An 18,671-nucleotide genomic window follows, 5' to 3' on the forward strand; every position below is an offset into this window, starting at 1 on the left:
CCAGAAATCAATATTAAAATCTTCTTCTTTTCTTTTATTCAACTGCTTATTATAAAACTACTTATTCATCAAAGTACTCTTCTTATCACAAAATTATTTCTCTTCTTTAAAATCCTCTTTGAATCTCTTAAAAACTCTTTTCTCTTAAAGTCCTCTTTTAAATCTCTTCTGCTAAAGAGACTACCGTACTTATCAGTCGCTCTAATCCCTCTATTTCAAATTCTCTAATTCTCTCAAATAATTCTTAGACTCCTTCATTTTTGAGCTTTTATAGTTTTTTGCTTGTTTTCCAGTTGCGATATCTTTTCATTTATTTACATGGCAGGGTGATGAGTCTTCGTGTTTACGTCTTTTCTCAGTTGTTTTTAACTTTTCTTCTTTCCATCATGGCCTACTATATAACACGGCCGGATTTGTTGCCTTGAACGCAAAAAATTAGTGGGCCGAAAAAACACGAGTTTGAAGTTTACAATGAACCGATTTAACAATCTTAAATTAAACTTTTTTTAATTCAAGTAATACTTTATTTTGCAATGCCAAAAAAGTGTTGTGTTGTTGGTTGTAGAAGTAATTATAAGCGAAAGATTGAAGAATGTTCCAGTAACAGCAACCACGTAACATACAAAACTGTGTTTAGTTTTCCTGATAGCAATCAGTTAGATCTTCGAAATTGTTGGATTAGGTTTGTCAACCGAGCTGATTGGAGCCCCACAGAAAACTCAGTTATATGTATCGATCATTTTGAAGATAAATATTTGAAAAGAGGTAAACGTATAACATTGAATTATTGCGAAAATCCTATACCAACAATTATTACCAACCAAAACATCCTATCAAAGCCATCTTTAATTCAATCAACCTCAGCTTTACGTAAGCCCCCTGCAGTTCGTATATATTCTCATCCTTTTCTCGATGAAACATACGATTTTAGAAAACATGATACAATTAAAAGCATTATACATCTTAATGAAAGTTTTTGTCCAGCAGGATTTTCATTTAAACTAGTTGATAACCGTGTGTTATTTCTTCAAATTTATTTCGACGACGGGGATGTTACTCCTAACATTGACAGTATTACTATTGATAAAGACTTACATGTAAAGCTACATATGAAAGGTATCCCAGTTCCATTGCCTAAATGGTTTAGAGAAGGCAGTGTTTGTAAATTGACCAGTGCCAGTATGCTTGTTAATTTTGTTTCTTATATGCATGAAGTTGCAAAGAACGTATCAAAAAGTGTATTATCAGATTTATATAAATTATCTCTTTATAAACCACAAGGACGTCCAATCTACACAAATGAAATCATTAGATTTTCTCTAATGCACAGATATACATCAAAACAGGCTTATACTTTGCTATTAGAAGAGTTTCCACTTCCTTCGTTGTCTTATTTAAAATCACTTTCAAAGGGTGGCATTGATCCATTATCAGGATTATTATTACTTTTGGAAAATAGTAGTATTAGTGCTGACTGTGTTGTTTTAATTGATGAGATGTATTTACAAAAAGGTGTCCAATATCACGGAGGAAGTTTAATTGGTGCTGATGATGATGGTAATTTCTATTATGGTATAGTTGTGTTCATGGTGGTTAGCTTGAAAGAATCTATCCCCTTTGTAATTAAGGCCTGTCCAGAATTTCAAATTTCTGGTTCTATGATTAGTTCACATATAGAAGAAACGTTAGATACTTTATATAAAGCATCTTTTAATGTACGAGCTATAATAACTGACAATCATGCAACAAATGTTTCAGCATTTAAAATTCTACTTTTAAAGTTTGGTGAACAAGATAATGAAATATATTTTACTTTTATGGGACACCGGGTTTACAATTTATATGACAGTGTTCATTTACTGAAAAACATTAGAAATAATTTATTAAATTCAAAACGGTTTGTATTTCTACCTTTTGATTTTATTGAGTTTGATGATATTATTCATGTTGAAGCTGGAGAAATTTCTTGGAGTTTATTGCATAATGTTTATGAGAAAGATGAATTGTTACCTGCTAACTTAAAAAAAGCTTTCAAATTGTCTGCCCAAACTTTACATCCAGGAAACAACAAACAAAGTGTTCCTTTAGCTTTAAATATTTTTGATGAAACCACCTCTGCTGCAATCATCAGCTATTTTCCAAACGAAACTGCAGCTGCTGGATTTCTAAGGCTTATTAATATTTGGTGGACTATTTCTAATTCAAAGGTAATGTTTAATACAAACAATAGGATTGGTAATGCAGCTATTCCAGGTGACAAAAAGTCACAATTTTTTCGAGTTTTTGCAACATGGATTAATGAATGGAAAAACTTGCAGTTTCAAAGATGTAATAAGTATACTTTATCTGCTCAAACAACTAATGCATTAATTACAACACTGAAGGGTACTGCAAGTCTGATTGAAGATTTATTTTCAGAAGGATATAAATATGTTTTAACTAGCAGGTTTCAAACTGATCCATTAGAAAGACATTTCAGTAAATATCGACAAATGAGCGGTGGAAGATTTTTAGTCAGTTTACGTGAAGTTCAAAGCTCTGAAAAGATATTATGCATGAAATCCTTAATTAAAGCCAATATCAATTGTTGGACGAGCAATCTTAAACTTGATACAAAAATTGACAAAAATGAACTTTTAATAAAATTGGAAAAATATAGCAATGAAATTCAAGAGAATGAGCTTTGTCATGACTCTTACGAAGTTGCAATCAATATATCTGGTTACATCACGAAAAAGATAAATATAACTGTTCTAACTGTCTGAAATCATTAAGTTTAAATAAAGTCTCAACAGAATATCTGGAAATTCTTTCACGTGGTGGTTTAACAAAACCTTCCAAAGAATTAGCTAACTATGTTTGTAATGGGTTTATAATTCTGGACACTGTAAAGAAAATGTTATTAAAGTATTCCCATGATATAAAAAATGCATCCTTGCTAGCGCTAGAAAAATATCAACCAAGTGATAGTGATTTTATGTGTATAGAACATGAGGAATGGGGAAGGCATTTGGTAAACACAATTATTACCAACATATATTTTAACAATGAGCAACAAATTAAAAATGGAAACATTAGAAAAAATGAAGTTGCTGCCTTTAAAGTTCGACAAACCAAAAAAGACAAATGAATAAACCCATAACAACATAGTATATGTATATTGTTTTTTTGAGAAACAAAAGAAACTTGACTTGATTAATCTTTTTGTAATATATGTAAATGCTTTCAGTAAATGTGTACATTTAAAAATTATGCTAGTTTTACTAACATTTTTGTTAATTTTAGTTGTTTGAACCAATAATTTTAAGACTAAGATTTTGTAGATTAAAATTGATGGCTAAAATAGATAGTTCATTCGGCTTAATGCAATCATGATTTATTATTAGCTAACTGTTTTAGTGTTTGAAGGTTAAGAATTTTGGTAATAGTAATAATTATAGCTAAGAGCAAATTATTTAAATATTATTAAAGTCTTTATAGAATTACCTTCAGGTTTTGATTCAAAAGCTAAAAACCTCAAATCGGCCCACTAATTTTTTGCGTTCAAGGCAACAAATCCGGCCGTGTTATATAGTAGGCCATGTTTCCATTTCATCGTTTACTTACTGATAGATAGGTGAATCATCGTGTATAAGTCTTTTCTGATCGTTGTTTTGACTTTTCTAATTGTCGCTTTATCGTTTACGAGTCTTCGCGTTTACGCCTTTTCTCAGTTGTTGTTTTTAACTTAATTCTTTTTTGCTTTATTATTTATTTATTTGAAGAGTGGACGAGTCATCTTGTTTGTGTCTTTTCCGATCGTTGTTTTTAACTTTTCTTATTGTCGCTTTATCATTTACGAGTCTTCGCGCTTACGTCTTTTCTCAGTTGTATTTAACTTTTCTTCAAACGCTTTATCACTTATTTATGTGAAAAGTTGGTGATTCATCTTGTGTATATTTTTTATCGATTGTCGTTTTTATTTTAGTTCTCCCTCTTCACATAATGTAAATTCTCCAGCCGCTCCTTTAAGCTGGAAAAGACCCTGTAAAACGTCGTCCCAGAGTTTGCTTCTTCTTCTTCTTCTTCAAGAAGTGGACGAAGACTCCCTTCTTCTGGATGAGCATTCCAAATGACCATTTATTGGATGGCGAGCCCTAAATTGATCAGGTTTACTTCCCCGTCAGGTAAGCGCCATTTTTTTAATTTAGTTTTACTTCTCCTCAGCTAAAAATGTCGAAGCGAAGGTTGGGATGATCGACGCTTGCCTACATCAACCCGTTTCATGTCTTCGTGACAGATAGAAAGTCATCAGCCCCGACGGATCTGCATTCTGGGTCATTGAAAAAAACAAGCAAAATTTGGCAAAAAAAAGGGACAACATGTAAAAACCCAGATCCTCTGCCCGACTTTAGTAGCTAATGATCGAGCTCGTAACACCGCACAGTGGAAAATTGTAGAGCAACAGCATATCATAAATGTTTTTTACTAATGTCGCTACTGTCATTATATTTCAATTTTATTTAATAGTTTAATGGTCAATCATTGCTGTAATACAGGAATTTCACATAATTTTATGTAAAAATAAAAGATTTGAAGCCCTATTGTTTATTACTTTTGTGGATGTACATTTTAAACCTGTTCGCTTCATCACTTTAAAAGTTAATTTTCTATAAAACTTTCTAGGAATAAGTATAAAGTATTATACATTTTTGAAAAGCTCATGTTATGGAGATTTTAAGAAAATTATACATTTTTACTTATATGGTTCAGTTCAGTTTAGTAATTATTTGAACAATAAAATAAATGAAAAAAAATAACATTCTTCAAGTTCACTGAGACTTTTGGTAGTTACCCACGCTTCCCCACGCTTTACATTTAATGTAGTATTGTAGCCTAGGTGTTTATTAAAAACATGTATAAGAATGAGTTGCAGAAACGTGCGGTTTCCGAAATTATCGAAAACAGAGGGATAAAAGTAAAAAAACAGAAAACCGCTTTTTATCGTGGTTTCAAATTTTGTTCATTTATAACAATAGCTTGGTATATGTTTTTTAATTTATTATCAATTTTTTATTGATACCATGGCATTCTTTTATTTTTGCTCTCCTTTTGTGGTGAATGTACACTGCCAATATATAAAGAGTTGAAACATTGATATCAGTATAACAAATTCACAGTGGAAATTAAATCGACTCGTTTGAGTATTGAATATTACTTAAATTACTTTAGTGAATTGTTAAAATGACAACTTTTAAGTGTTTGAAATGTAAATTATTGCTTTCCTATATTGATGGAGGAAAGACAGTTGAGGCACTGTCAACAATTTTAAAAGAAAATTATCAACTTTCTGAGGACAACTTGTGTTTCATCATTGGCGATATTTAAAGGCACATTATTCCGTCTTTTAATAAACGATGGATACTGGCATCACGGAAAAAGGAAGCTTTTTTTATCTAAGAACAGTGATTGGTTGGATATTGTGTATCTTTACCTAACTCAGAAGAGGCAATTACCGACTCCACGCCATCTACTTCTTTTGAAAAACGCAGAAGGCCGTGCGTGTCTTATGGAGATTCGTCAGAATCCAGCAAAAAAAAGAAAAAATTCCATGTTACTTAAGGAATATGGATTCGAGCATATCTTTAATACATATCTTCAGGCGTTGCATTCAATAGGAGAAGAAGCAGAAGCAAAACTTGTGGAATTATTAAGGATTGCTGATAAAGACAAAAAAAAATTAATATCGAGTTTTATGGAAAACCAAGCCAGAAAAATATGCTAACTGATGAAGAAGCACTCAGCGTGTTTATTGATTTAGATTTAACAAAAGCACAATATTTGTACATGAGGAAGGTGACAAATGAACGAAACTGTTCCATATTTCCACCATATTGTAAAATTCAAGAAATTAAACAGACCTGCTATCCACCATCTTCTGCAATAGAAATTACGAACACACATCCAAAAATTCTGGAACTGCAAGATTTATTGGATCACACTGTAGCTAGAATTTTGACCATAGATTCCGTGTACAGTATTGAATTCAAGCATTTACTTTCATATAGTAAATGGGGCTGTGATGGTTCCTCTGGCCAAAGCCAATACAAGTAGAAACTTCCAGAGAAATCTGAACTTATTTCTTATGCAAATTTGTTTACTAGTTCTTTGGTGCCTATCAAACTAATTGATAAAGTAACTGTTGCAGTTGTTTGGCGAAATCCGGCACCTTCATATGTTCGTTTTTGTCGACCTATATGCATAGAATTCTGCAAAGAGACTTCCAAGAAAACTAAAGCCGTTGTAGATGAAGTAAAGAGCCAAATAAACTCTTTGCGTGAAATGTGCAAGAACTTGATGAAGATACTCTGCAGCTTTTGAAAGTCAACGAACTGATTTCAGGAACTGAAAGTCCCTATGTAGTTATGATATAGTACCTTTAAGGTGGTACCAGGGTAAAAAACGGCTATTTTTGATAAAATTTTGAAAAATACCAAAATTAATGTTTTGAATTCTTAAATCTACCTATTTCAATATGCGTTTTGCAAAAAGTAAAAAATCTTCTTAATTTTAATCAAATTTGGCCTTTTTTTAAAGAGCAGTTTGGTTCTTGCTTCATAACAATGACCTTAGAAACGCTTTTTTTCTCGCTAAATCTCAATTTTTCAGAAAAAATAACTTTTCATAGAAAATAGATATAATTGGCTGAAATTTTGCAGGTTTAAAGATGAACATATTACGAAGGTTGTCTGTGAAGCAAATTTTTGTTATTTTTTATTTAAAACTCATTTTTATCATGCTTTGGTCCCAAACTACCCTTAATTTTATATCTTAAAGTTCAAATGTCAACCTGGTAAAGTTAAAAATGTTTTAAAAAATTCTGTTTCATAGACAACATTCTTAATACATTAAAAAATTCATGTTCAAATTTTCAAGCAGTTTTGACTCTTTTTGAGTTAGTTATATTAGATGAAAGAATAAGCAGTTTCGGGGGTAACAAAACACTAATTATGCGCATAATTAATGACGTCATCATTAAACTTTTTTTTGGGCTACTGTTTTATATATTTTTTTTGTTCATTAATAGAAAAGAGCTAAATAGTTTTCAATTTCTTGTTAAAAAGTTGATTTTACCCTGGTACCACCTTAATATACCTATACATTATTTCATAAAAACAACTATTTAAAAATTGTTATTAAGAAACTGTTTTAAATATTTCTATAATTAGTAGGTAAGCACTTTATGTATTTTTCGTCGTTTTTAATAATTTTAAGGTATTTTCATACATTTGTAAAGCATTGTGTTAAAGTGTAAATTAACAAACTGCCAATTTTGAAGTTTTTGATTTTTATTTATTTATTTTTAATATTGTATTACAAAAAATTCTTATAAAAAGTATTTCTCAAGAAGCGTCATATACTACTTTACATTTGTGAAAAATTTCAAATCTCTATTTTTAGTAACAAAAAAGTTATCGATTTTTGGTCCGAAACACAACTTTATTTTCCACTGTGCACCGGTCTGCCACAAACATTCACGCATCTTCACAAAAATTTTTGTTCAAAAATTTAGTGGATGAGCTTTATGATGCTACATTTGATCTCAGCCATGTTGATGCATTGAAGTTTTTAGTCCTCCGGCTAGTTGCCTTACAGACTCATTCCCACTCTGTCCACAGAAGACTCTGTGAGCGTCGTCCCGGAGTTTTCCCCTCCTTCGGGAAGCAGACAAAGATTTACCGTCGTCCGAGTTAGAATCCTGATAACCGTTTATAGGAGGGCAAACCCCATGTTAATCAGGTTTGCTTCCCTGTCAGTTAAGTAATGCAGTCTAACTAAGTATTATGTCATACTTTTCTCAGCTATGTTGATTAATGATTATTTGTTAGTAAAATTAAACTATGGAGAGGGTTGCAAATTAATTTAGAAATAGAGATTGCTACTTGTGGCGCACTAAAATCAGTTGAAACCCTGAAAAAGTAAAAAAACTGTTTTGATGAAATTTGTTTTCTATGGAATTTTTTACTTTAAAATGATAGTTGTGACGTGTGTTTTTCTAAGTTAGTTTTCTGTAGATTTTTTCTTTTTATGTTAAATTTTTTAGTTTGCTCAATAACAGTAATATAAGAATAAAAATATTTTTATTACTCGTCACTGGTTTCGTCTACTAATTCAAGATCTAAGGTATCGATAGACTTGGCCTTTTTGAAGGCTAAGAAATTATTAAATCTGTTCAGATTAGAGAGTAATGATATTGGACTTCTTAAGTACTTTCTTTCAATGTTTTGCATGTGTGTTTCAGGTTTGCGAAAAGAACTTTTTTGCTCTGCACTTCTTAAGACGTTTTTTGAATATTCACCTAATAGGAAGTTCATACCAATCTACAACTTGGAATCCATGATCTAAAGGCACGTGTAGAGTTGATGACGATGTGTATCAGCCTTATTTGTCAATAATCATTTCAGAGGGAGATAAACAGTTTGAGAAAGAATTAAATTAGAAAAACAAAAACAAGAAACCATTTGCAAAACCAAACGTAACCATCAAAGCTTGCAACGATTTTGTTAAACCGATGTAATAGAGATTCAAACTCAATAAGTCAAAGTCAGTTTTCCTGGTCTAATAGTCAAAGTATAAAAAACACCTTCCTATTATTAAAAATTCATTTATTGATTATAAGTTCGCTTTAGAATAAGTTTAACTTGTAAGGGAGTCAAAAGATGGAATTAAGACAGCTAATAATTTTTTCAAGATGGAGAAAGTATAAATGCTGAATTCAACAATGTTAATTTTTTATTTTAAGATACACTACCGTGCAAAAGTCTCCGCTCATGTGTAATATTTGCAAGGAACAGTAAATGCAATACATTTTAGGATGATTTTAAATATATAAAAAGAAAAAAATGTTAATATAAAAAGTTGATGAGGCCAAATCATAATTTTGCATACTTTTTCCTTTTCTTTTTGTTTCAAATAATTTTGTTTACCTTTGTTTTGTTGAGTTCTGCTGCTAAAAACATGGCAGAAATTTTTCTATATGAATAACCTTTTTCACGTAAAATACATATAAAATTCTTCAGTATTCTTTATTAAATTTAAAACTGCACAAAAGTTTTAACCAAAATATTTTTTGTAAGCTTAGGTTTGACAGTAGCATGATACTTTCCGGCATGGTAAGGATGTTTTCAGTAATTTTAATTGGTTGCTTTTAATAGACTTATGTTTATATTTATACTTGAAAATGGCATTAGTGTGCGCATTTAATGTCTTGAATTTAATAAAGAATTTGAGAAATGGTGAAAGTAAAGAAAGAATATTGTGAAGAACTTCGTGGCAAAATATGTATTTTACTTGAAGAAGGTTATTCATATAGAAAAATTGCTTCCAGGTTAAAAATATCCGAATCAGGTGTGAGATATGCTCTACAACGATTGCATGATATTGGTTCCAACAGTGACAGATCACGTTCTGGAAGACCAAGAGTTACATCACGGCAAGAAGATACGTTTATTGTTGTGTCCAGCAAAAGAAATAGAAAAATTCCAGCCACAATTTTAACAGCAGAACTCAACAAAACAAGGGTAAAGCCAGTATCAACTGATACTGTAAAAAGAAGACTAAGATCAGTCAACTTAATTGGACGCATTGCTGCACGTAAACCTTTGTTGAGGGCAGTAAATAAGAAGAAAAGATTGGAATGGGCAAAAATGCATAAAAATTGGGGATTAGAAGATTGGAAGAAAGTTCTATGGACAGACGAGAGTAGGTTCGAACTTTTTGGTACCCGACGTCGCGTGCATGTTAGGCGTTTACCTAATGAAAGAGTGCTTCCTCAATGTATACAAAGTACTGTAAAACATGGAGGTGGTAATATTATGCTTTGGGGATGTTTTGGCAATGGGTTAACTGGAGATTTAGTTAAAATCACATCTACCATGGATAAACACATGTACCATAATATTTTGGTTAAGCACGCGATTCCATCTGGTATTCGTATAATTGGGAAAGGATTCATCATGCAGCAGGACAACGATCCAAAACATGCATCTGGATTATGCAAAAATTATTTGAAACTAAAAGAAAGGGGAAAAGTTTTCAAAATTATGACTTGGCCTCCTCAATCACCAGATCTATCACCCATCGAAAAGTTGTGGGATGAACTGGATCGGAAGATCAGAGAAGCAGGTGAAACATCTTTTATTAATCAGCAAATGCTATGGGAACGTTTGCAAAAAGCTTGGAATGAGATAACAGCGGAAACCATGAATAAATTATTAGCCCGAATGCCAAGATTATGTGCTGCTGTTATACGCTCCAAAGGGGTCTCATATTGATGAAAATAAAATTTAACATTTACAACTTTGTATATTAACATTTTCTTGATTTTACATATTTAAAATCATCCTAAAATGTATTGTATTTACTGTCTAATTCATTGTTTAATAAACAATTAAAAATAAACGCAATTTTCTTGCAAACTTTTGTTACTTTATTGAAATATTACAAATGAGCGGAGACTTTTGCACGGTAGTGTATAAAAAAATGGAATCGACGTAAAAGTACCTTTAAAGAGCATTAGGTACGAAGTTTCTTGTTCTCCTTCTAAAAACTGTGAAAAGTATTTAAATTAAATATTATTTTGAATTTTTTTTCCATACCACTAAATATTATTTTAAATATTTTTTCCTTACCATTAACAAAAAAATAAAAAATTATTCTGGAAACTTAATCCTATCAGTATTTAAAACACAGCGAAAAGTAATAAAAAAACATGCGAGCCATAAATTTGAAACAAAAAGCCTTAATTGGCTACCCAGTTCTTGTCATTCAAAAAAAAATCTTTCAAACTTTCAAAAATTCTTTAACACTAAATACTCCTATTTTAGCTATAAAACCTTAAATATGCTTTTGATAGTTGTTAAAAATTTAATTGTATTTGTGAGAATAAAGTTTCTTAAATAAAATATAGGCAGAATGAGTTTCGGAACAACATCCCAAAAAAATAAGCTAAATAAAAAATTTCGAAAGGGAGAAAAATTTCAAACTTTCAAACTTTAAAAGTTTCTTTTTTTTTTTAATTGTAGAAAAAACTCTTCTTTATTCAGAACATAGAGCTAGCCTACCCGCTCTGTTCGTTAAAATTGAAACAAAGTTTAAATTGGATTTTAAAAGCGAACATTTAAAAATACGACATCTCGCCTTGCAATTGGGGACTGTTGTCACTGTCAGCCGTCTCATTCGTCACAAAGATTTCCTTTGGAGAAACACGTGTTGAAGCAAATGAGAACAAAAAAACTAACACACCGAAAAATAAATCAAAGAAATTTACTCGTTCGTGAAATACCTCATCAAGATTTCATGCAAACCAAAGTGGAGATTAGAAAACTTTTTTAGTAGCATTGAGAAGGTAGAACCTGTTAACATATGAAAGCCATAGAAAAACCAACAAAACTTATAAAAAAAACTCAGATGTTCTTTCTTATGAAAGCATATTAGATGAGTTGCTCATTTATATGAACGTTACTCATTTATAAGAAAGAACATGAGAACGATCTATCCATTTCCAGCTTGTTTTCAATGTCACACAATATATGGACGGAGATAGCCACTTGGTGTACGATCTTTGTTGTAAACGTCTATATATCCGTTTTTAAAACGCATCTATGCGAATGAAAAGTCATCAAGAATTACTAAAATATCAAAACAATCCAAACAAAAAAAATACATACTGCCGATCGCTGTAAATTTCTCAACAAGCGAAAGTGCATTTATGACTTGCTTCGAGTTGCAGACATAAGTTCGGATGCTATATAAAAAAAAACAAAAACATAATCGCATTTCGGATGCTGCAAAAATAAAAACATAATGGTGATTTATCTCCATTAAGTCTTGTTACGCTAGCACTCGTACAGTATCAACACTTCAACAAAAAAATGATAAAAAAATAAATATCCTCTTTACCCTAATTGCTCTCAGCAGTATAAAAGACACTGCAGCTCGTAACGCAGTTCCGATGACGCTCGGACATGGCAGTAAATATACGTACTCTCAATGAATTCAAAAAGAGTGATGAAACTCGAACAAGTACGCTTCAAACTCGATAATCACACATTGAAACCTGGACAAGAAAAGCGTTTTTTTAGCTTTGAAAATAATCAACGAGCAGATTGTCGAGAGTGTACAATAAGAACAAGGATTAATTTGTTAAAAGAGAATTGCTTTTTGCAGGAATTAATAAAGTTGGTGTCTTCACTATGAAACATTAATCTTCACTATGAAACATTACACGCAAAAGATCTTCGAAGTTTATCCAGACAAAGAGTTTTAGCTCTGCGGAGTAACATACTCCTCGTTTACTCGGCCAAAGACGCATGGAACAAAGCTAGTCTAATTTCTCAAAACAAAGCAAGTAAAGTTATAAAACAAGTTTAATTTCGTTATTGACAAACTATTTGACTTGTTGGAGTGTAACTGTAAAATAGTTCTATGTTCTGAGCAATGCTGTCCTCCTGACTGTAAATTTGGTGCCCACATTACCTGCATCTGTCCTAGGGAGAGAAAAACATCAATTATTAAACTGGTTTATAAAAAAGGTATGAGTGAATATACGACAATCATTATAAAAGTGTTAGTAAAGCTGAAAATTAAATTTAATAATATTTTACTGATCTCTTTGATTATTTTAAAAAGAAAATTTTATTTTAATTTGTCTAGTTGTAAGCAAAATGTTGCTACCTTTTTTTTAGCCCAACGAGAAAAGATTGGATCTTTTAGTTCATATCAACTTGGACCTGCTGATTTGATGGAGTCCAAAAAGTTAAAAAAAGTACAAAGTTGAAAACGAAGAAGAGAAGAAGAAAAAACGAGAGAAAAAAATCACACGACACAAGAAGAAAATAATACTCAAAATGAACAAGATAACGAACATGATAATTATAAAGAGTTTGAATCTGATGAAAATGAGATTTTTTCTATTCAAAAGCCTTGTACAAAATATTTAAAAAAATCTAGAAATTATGAAGATATCTCTAATATTGCATTGGCCAGTATTCGATATGGTGTTAGTTTAAGAGCAACTGCAGTCATAGCTACTGCAGCATGGTTAGATGGAGGACTTGTATCCGAAAGTGACACTAGATTAATAATAGATTACAGTAAAGTTCGGAGAGCTAGGGATAAAGCAATGAATGAAGTTGCTATTCAGTTTGATGATTATTGCAATAAAGAGATTATTGACTGCATATTTTTTGATGGACGAAAAGATCTTACTAAAGTATTTTTTAACTGTAGATGGATCAGACAGACAGTATCCGGCTAAAGTTAAAGAAGAACATTACACTATTTGTTCTGGTGATGGTAAGTATTTTCATTTCACTCCAGCTAAAGAAGCAAAAAAGAACCACGCTGAAATTATAGCAGATAAGATTATTGATTATACTGCAATGAGGAATATTAATGTACACTTAAAAGCAATTGGTGGAGACTCTACCAATATAAACACTGGTTGTGAGGGAGGAGTAATGCACTTTATGGAGCTGAAATTAGGGCGAAAGTTAAATTGGATCGTATGTGCTCTACACACCACACTGTTGTAAAAAAGTGAAATATTGCTTGATGTCATGACCCAGAAAAATCCTTTGGGGTATGATTGTACTATCATTGGTGGTTACTAGGTTATAAGTCCCAAAATCTGGTTATACCGTCCGTGGAAGAAAATCCATTATCAAATTTGCATAAAATATCATTAAAAATACTACAAAATATTTAACTCTAGAGCAATAAAACTTAATTTTTTATGACTTTTACTTTCATCCACTTTATAAATAATTTGACAGATTGTGTTAACTAAGTTGTTTTGGGAAGAAAAAAAAATTGGAGCTTTTTTTAATTTAAAAAAGAACATACAAGTTATTTGTACCAAAAAAATTAAAAAAAAAAAAATCTAACTTGCTTTTTTATAAATTATTATACTAAAATTCTCACAAAAAGCTTGAGCATTAGTTATTCAATCCATTTTTTTCATAGATTTAGTATCTGAATTAACAAAAAATGCCAAATCGAGCAAAAACCCACGAAGAGAACAAAAAGACTGTTTGCTTCTTGTGTCTTGGCAAGACTAGTCGCTTTTTAACCAGCTTCATGACAAAAAAAATGCAACAAATTCTGAAGCAGCCAATTGACTTTAATGATCCAAAAGTCCCAACTGGCATTTGTGAGCGTTGCCGTTCCAACCTTAGGAGGCTTGAGGAAGGGAAGCTTCAAACCCAACTACAGCTGTTTGACTTCTCCAATATCAAAGTCCGTCGAGTTACAAGAGATTCAGTTTGTGATTGTTTGATTTGCTCAGTTGGCAAAGCAAATCACAATTCCCCACATCCAGTCATGGCAACCCAAAAACCTAAAGCAAACCAGAACTCAGTTGAAAGAAGATGTTCTGAATGCTTTTCAATAGTTGGCAAGGGTTTTCCACACAGTTGCTCAAAGTACACTTTGCGAAAGAATTTAGCAGAAAATGTGTCAAACGACTCTGTTGCAGCTGAAAGTGTTGCAGCATCAGTCATTACCAACAAGGAAGCTTCACCCCATGGAACAGTTCTTCTTAGCAGACCAGAGGGAATAAGAGGCCGCTCTATTCCAGTTCTTCCAGGTAACATTGTATTAAATATTTAAAGTTTTAGCTTCATATTTTAAGTCTATGTAATGCATAATAATGTAAAATCTTTCTTAACTATTTCAAAGGTTCATCTTTAAGAGCAAGAAGACTTTTCAATAAAGAACCAAAACTGACAGCAAAAGATCTTGTTTATATGCAACACAACACAGGGCTGTCAAATTCTGGTGTGAAAAAGCTGGTGTCAACACAAAATCAAGTTGTTTCAAGTCGGATTGTAGAAAAGAACTTCCTCTCTAAGTTTGACCAGTTGAGCAAAAAAACTTGAAAGTCATTTTACCAAAACTTCGATCAAAGTTGCAACTGACAAGGGCACAAATCAGGTGGATAAACTTGTCATTCACTGCAAAGACTTAAAAGCTCTTTGTCAGCAAGTTCTTGAAACTAGAAACCTCTCCGATGACTACATTATGAAGCTGGGAGTGGATGGTAGTGGTGGTTTTCTAAAAGTAAGCTTTGGAATCTTGGAAAAAGTTTCAGTTTTAAAATCTCCGCCACCAAAACGACTTCTCACCAATTCTCTGGCCAAAGGTTCTGGTGTTAAGCATCAGTTACTGATTGCCATTTCTGAAGATCTCCAGGAAAACTATAGCAGTGTCAAGCAAGTTTTTGATCTGCTGAACATTGAAAACTTCCTTTTAATTTGTCCTGTGATATGAAGCTGGCAAACATCATTTGTGGTCTACAAGCACATTCCAGTGCACACCCATGCTCTTGGTGTGACATTTCATCAAAAGATCTTGCTAAATGTGGATCTCTGAGAACCTTTGGATCAATCAGAAGAGATTATCAGGCATTCATTGCGACTGATGCTAACATCAAGAAAGCAAGTTTATTCAGAAACTCCGTTCATGAACCCAATGCCTCAGATGCATCTTTTGTTCTTGATGTTCTTCCACCCATGGAGCTTCATCTGTTGCTTGGTGTCGTAAATCATCTTCTACAGTCTCTCTCAAAAATTTAGACACATGCTCCTGAATGGCTGGCGTTACTTCATATTCAACAGCAGTCATTTCATGGTGGACAACTGGCTGTAAATGAGTGCAGGAAGCTTTTGAAGAATGTGGATGTTTTGGAGAGATTAGCCCAGCAGCACTCTTTCTTTCCAGCTGTTCTTTTTATTGACACACTAAGAAAATTCAATGGTGTTGTCCATGCTTGTTTTGGCAATACTCTTGATTACAGCTATGCTGAAAAAATTGAGCAGTTCACAGTCTCCTATTTACAACTTCAGGGCACCACCATCACTCCCAAGGTTCATGCTGTCATTCACCATGTTCCACAATTCATCCAATGCCACAATAGCTCTTTGGGAATTTATTTAGAGCAAGAAACTGAAGGACTCCATCATCTTTTCAGAAACAATTGGCAAAGGTACAAGAGAAAAGCAACCACCCAGAATATGAAGACAGACTGCAAAGATGCATCACAGACTTCAACAGCAAAAAAATGGGTTAGGAGTATTACAAGTTTTGACGTTTTTCTCAGGAAAAAATAACTAAAATTGAAACTTTTCTAAAAGTGGTAAAAAATGGAGTGGACCCATTGGAAGCTTACTAGATGAAGCAACCAATCTTGAAATTAACAATTTTTTTAGTTAAGTTGAAACTGATGATTCCTCTAATTAACTTAAGTAACGATGTGTTTAAAAAGACCTTTCTACAGATCAGTATTATGGCTATCAAATAATTAACGCTATACGCAGTGGTCATGTTCCTCAGCAATTAGGACTTCTTGATATTGGCCCTGTTAACATGGCCAGATGGCTAACAACAGCCAATAGAATATGTAGAATTTTGCATCTCATCATGGTCTTCAAGACGCAGCCCAAAAACTTCTTAAACTAGTCGAGTATATTGTAGGAGTATACTTTCCTGTCTGGTTTAACATCAAAGTTAAACATAGTTGGACAGAAGGAGCAAAACATGTTCTTTACCAGCTTAAGTTGCTTCAACACCAGTCAATCGATATTCAAAATATTGTCATTCCAACTATTAAGCGATCTGCTTGGTATGCCTTCTCTGAATCTATTCTTCAAACTATGCTTTGTTCTGAAAATAAAGAGGAGAGAAGTTTTAGTGTACTCAAAATTCTAGAAATAAGAGAAGGTGATGAAAATGAACAACTAAAAGATCTATCTGTTAGACCAAGAAGGACACCAGATATCAATACCAAGGCAATTTGTCTCAAGGATCTTATTGATTGGAATGAAGCTTTTGAACCAACTTTGACTTGTTGCATGACAACTAAAGACATCAAAGAGTCTTTATTTAAACCAATTATTGTACCAAACTGGTGTTGCCACACTCAGGCTGTCGAAAGATGTGTAAAAAAAATTACCTAGGCATGCTAAAATGTTTTTACAGAAGATAGAAGAGATAGTTGGATTAAAAGACTAGAGTTTTCACAGAAGTTGATGTCACGTAATCTATCTAAACAAAACCTTATTGGCTTGACAATGTTTAAGAATTAATCTTTATTGTACTTTATTTTAATAAATGCCCGTAAATTTTGTGTGGATCTATATAAAAGTTTTATTTTTAGTTCCAAATCAACCTAATTTTACAGCTTCAGTGGTAGGTAGTGTGAGGGGGCAAACCCCTTTAATTGTTTTTACAAAAATATATATATATTTTTTAAAAATAGATGACGTTAATTTACGTTTTGTAAGTTTTTTTTTTTTAAATACTTCCATTTTTTAAGTTTTTACCTCCACCTCCCCCCCGGGCTTTTGGTGAAATAGTCTCACTGAATCCCTGGTAGCTAAAACTTTTTTTTTTTTTTTTTTTAACGGTTCTGAACTTTTAATATTATACCTAACCCTTTTTTAAACTATGCAAAGTAAAATTCACAAAAAAAAAAGTATGACATCTTAACTTACATACATACATAAATACATACATACATACACACATACATACATACATACATACATACATACATACATACATACATACATACATACATACATACATACATAAATACATACATACATACATACATACATACATACATACATACATACATACATACATACATACATACATACATAAATACATACATACATACATACATACATACATACATACATACATACATACATACATACATACATACATACATACATTAGGGTGGTCCTTAATTTTCAAAGTTTGATTTTTGTACAGGGCACCCTTGAATTTTGTTTATATGCATGCATAAAAAATTCACAAAAAAAATCAGCTAAATCTGAAAACATTTAGAGGTCCCTACCACATATATAATAGTTAAGTATCATGTGGGGTTCCGTGGCTGCATGTCACTAGTTGTTATGCTGGTGAACTCTTTCACTGCACACTATACCGCCTGCATAATTTATCAATATGATGTTACTTATTTATTGTTAAATTATCCAGAATGCATTTCACCAGCTGTCAGCCATTTGTAATCAGACACTGACAGACACTCAATATAACAATAATATTTGATGAATCTGAATTAGTGACTACTGACTCTCTCAGGGAAACTTCCGTAACAACTGACCTAGTGGATACTGGATCAAAAGTGAGTGTTTTCTTTGTTTATTTTTGCTTAAATATTAATTTGCCAAATTATATTGATTTAACAATGAATTATTATAAAACAGACAGAATGACCGATCCGCTGTGCTAAATCCATTTTAAATTGTTAATTAATATCAATTGCCTGAGTGCCATAGTATCGAACTTGACTTTTCATTTATGCACATAATTGTGTATTTTATTTATTGGTTTTAGACCTTGACAGAGTTTTCATATGTCATTGTTGTTTATTTATATTGCATAAGGGGGCATCCATAAAGTACGTACGCAGGTATGGGGGGAGGGGGGTTACCAAAAAACGTACAAATGCGTACAAAGGGAGGGGGAGTGTTCAAGACAGCGAGTACGTAGGCGGTTTGACTATCTTTCTCAGGAATTATTTTTAAAACTTGATCTGCATAAAAAGCAACGAACTTTTCGAATGTAAAAAATCTTTTTTTTAAATTACGCAACCTGCTTTT

At 32.2% G+C, this 18,671-nt stretch overlaps 1 long non-coding RNA gene and 2 pseudogenes across 1 annotated transcript; 2 read left to right on the forward strand and 1 right to left on the reverse strand.

The window, feature by feature from the left end:
• The first annotated feature begins 372 nt into the window (after positions 1-372).
• LOC149894311 (uncharacterized) lies at positions 373-3,264 on the forward strand (annotated as a pseudogene).
• Positions 3,265-11,040: 7,776 nt separating this feature from the next.
• LOC149894312 (uncharacterized) lies at positions 11,041-16,038 on the reverse strand. Its single transcript, XR_016444741.1, has 3 exons — positions 12,715-16,038; positions 11,941-12,527; positions 11,041-11,785 (listed from the first exon to the last, which is right to left on the reverse strand). It is a non-coding gene; the product is annotated as an uncharacterized LOC149894312 (long non-coding RNA).
• A 223-nt stretch (positions 16,039-16,261) lies between these two features.
• On the forward strand, positions 16,262-16,881 carry LOC149894313 (uncharacterized; annotated as a pseudogene).
• Positions 16,882-18,671: the final 1,790 nt, after the last annotated feature.

This window comes from Hydra viridissima, unplaced genomic scaffold (assembly GCF_058129835.1).
Source record: "Hydra viridissima isolate aposymbiotic clone 2 unplaced genomic scaffold, HvirCarnegie_v1 scaffold_1, whole genome shotgun sequence".
In the NCBI taxonomy this organism is placed as follows: domain Eukaryota; kingdom Metazoa; phylum Cnidaria; class Hydrozoa; order Anthoathecata; family Hydridae; genus Hydra; species Hydra viridissima.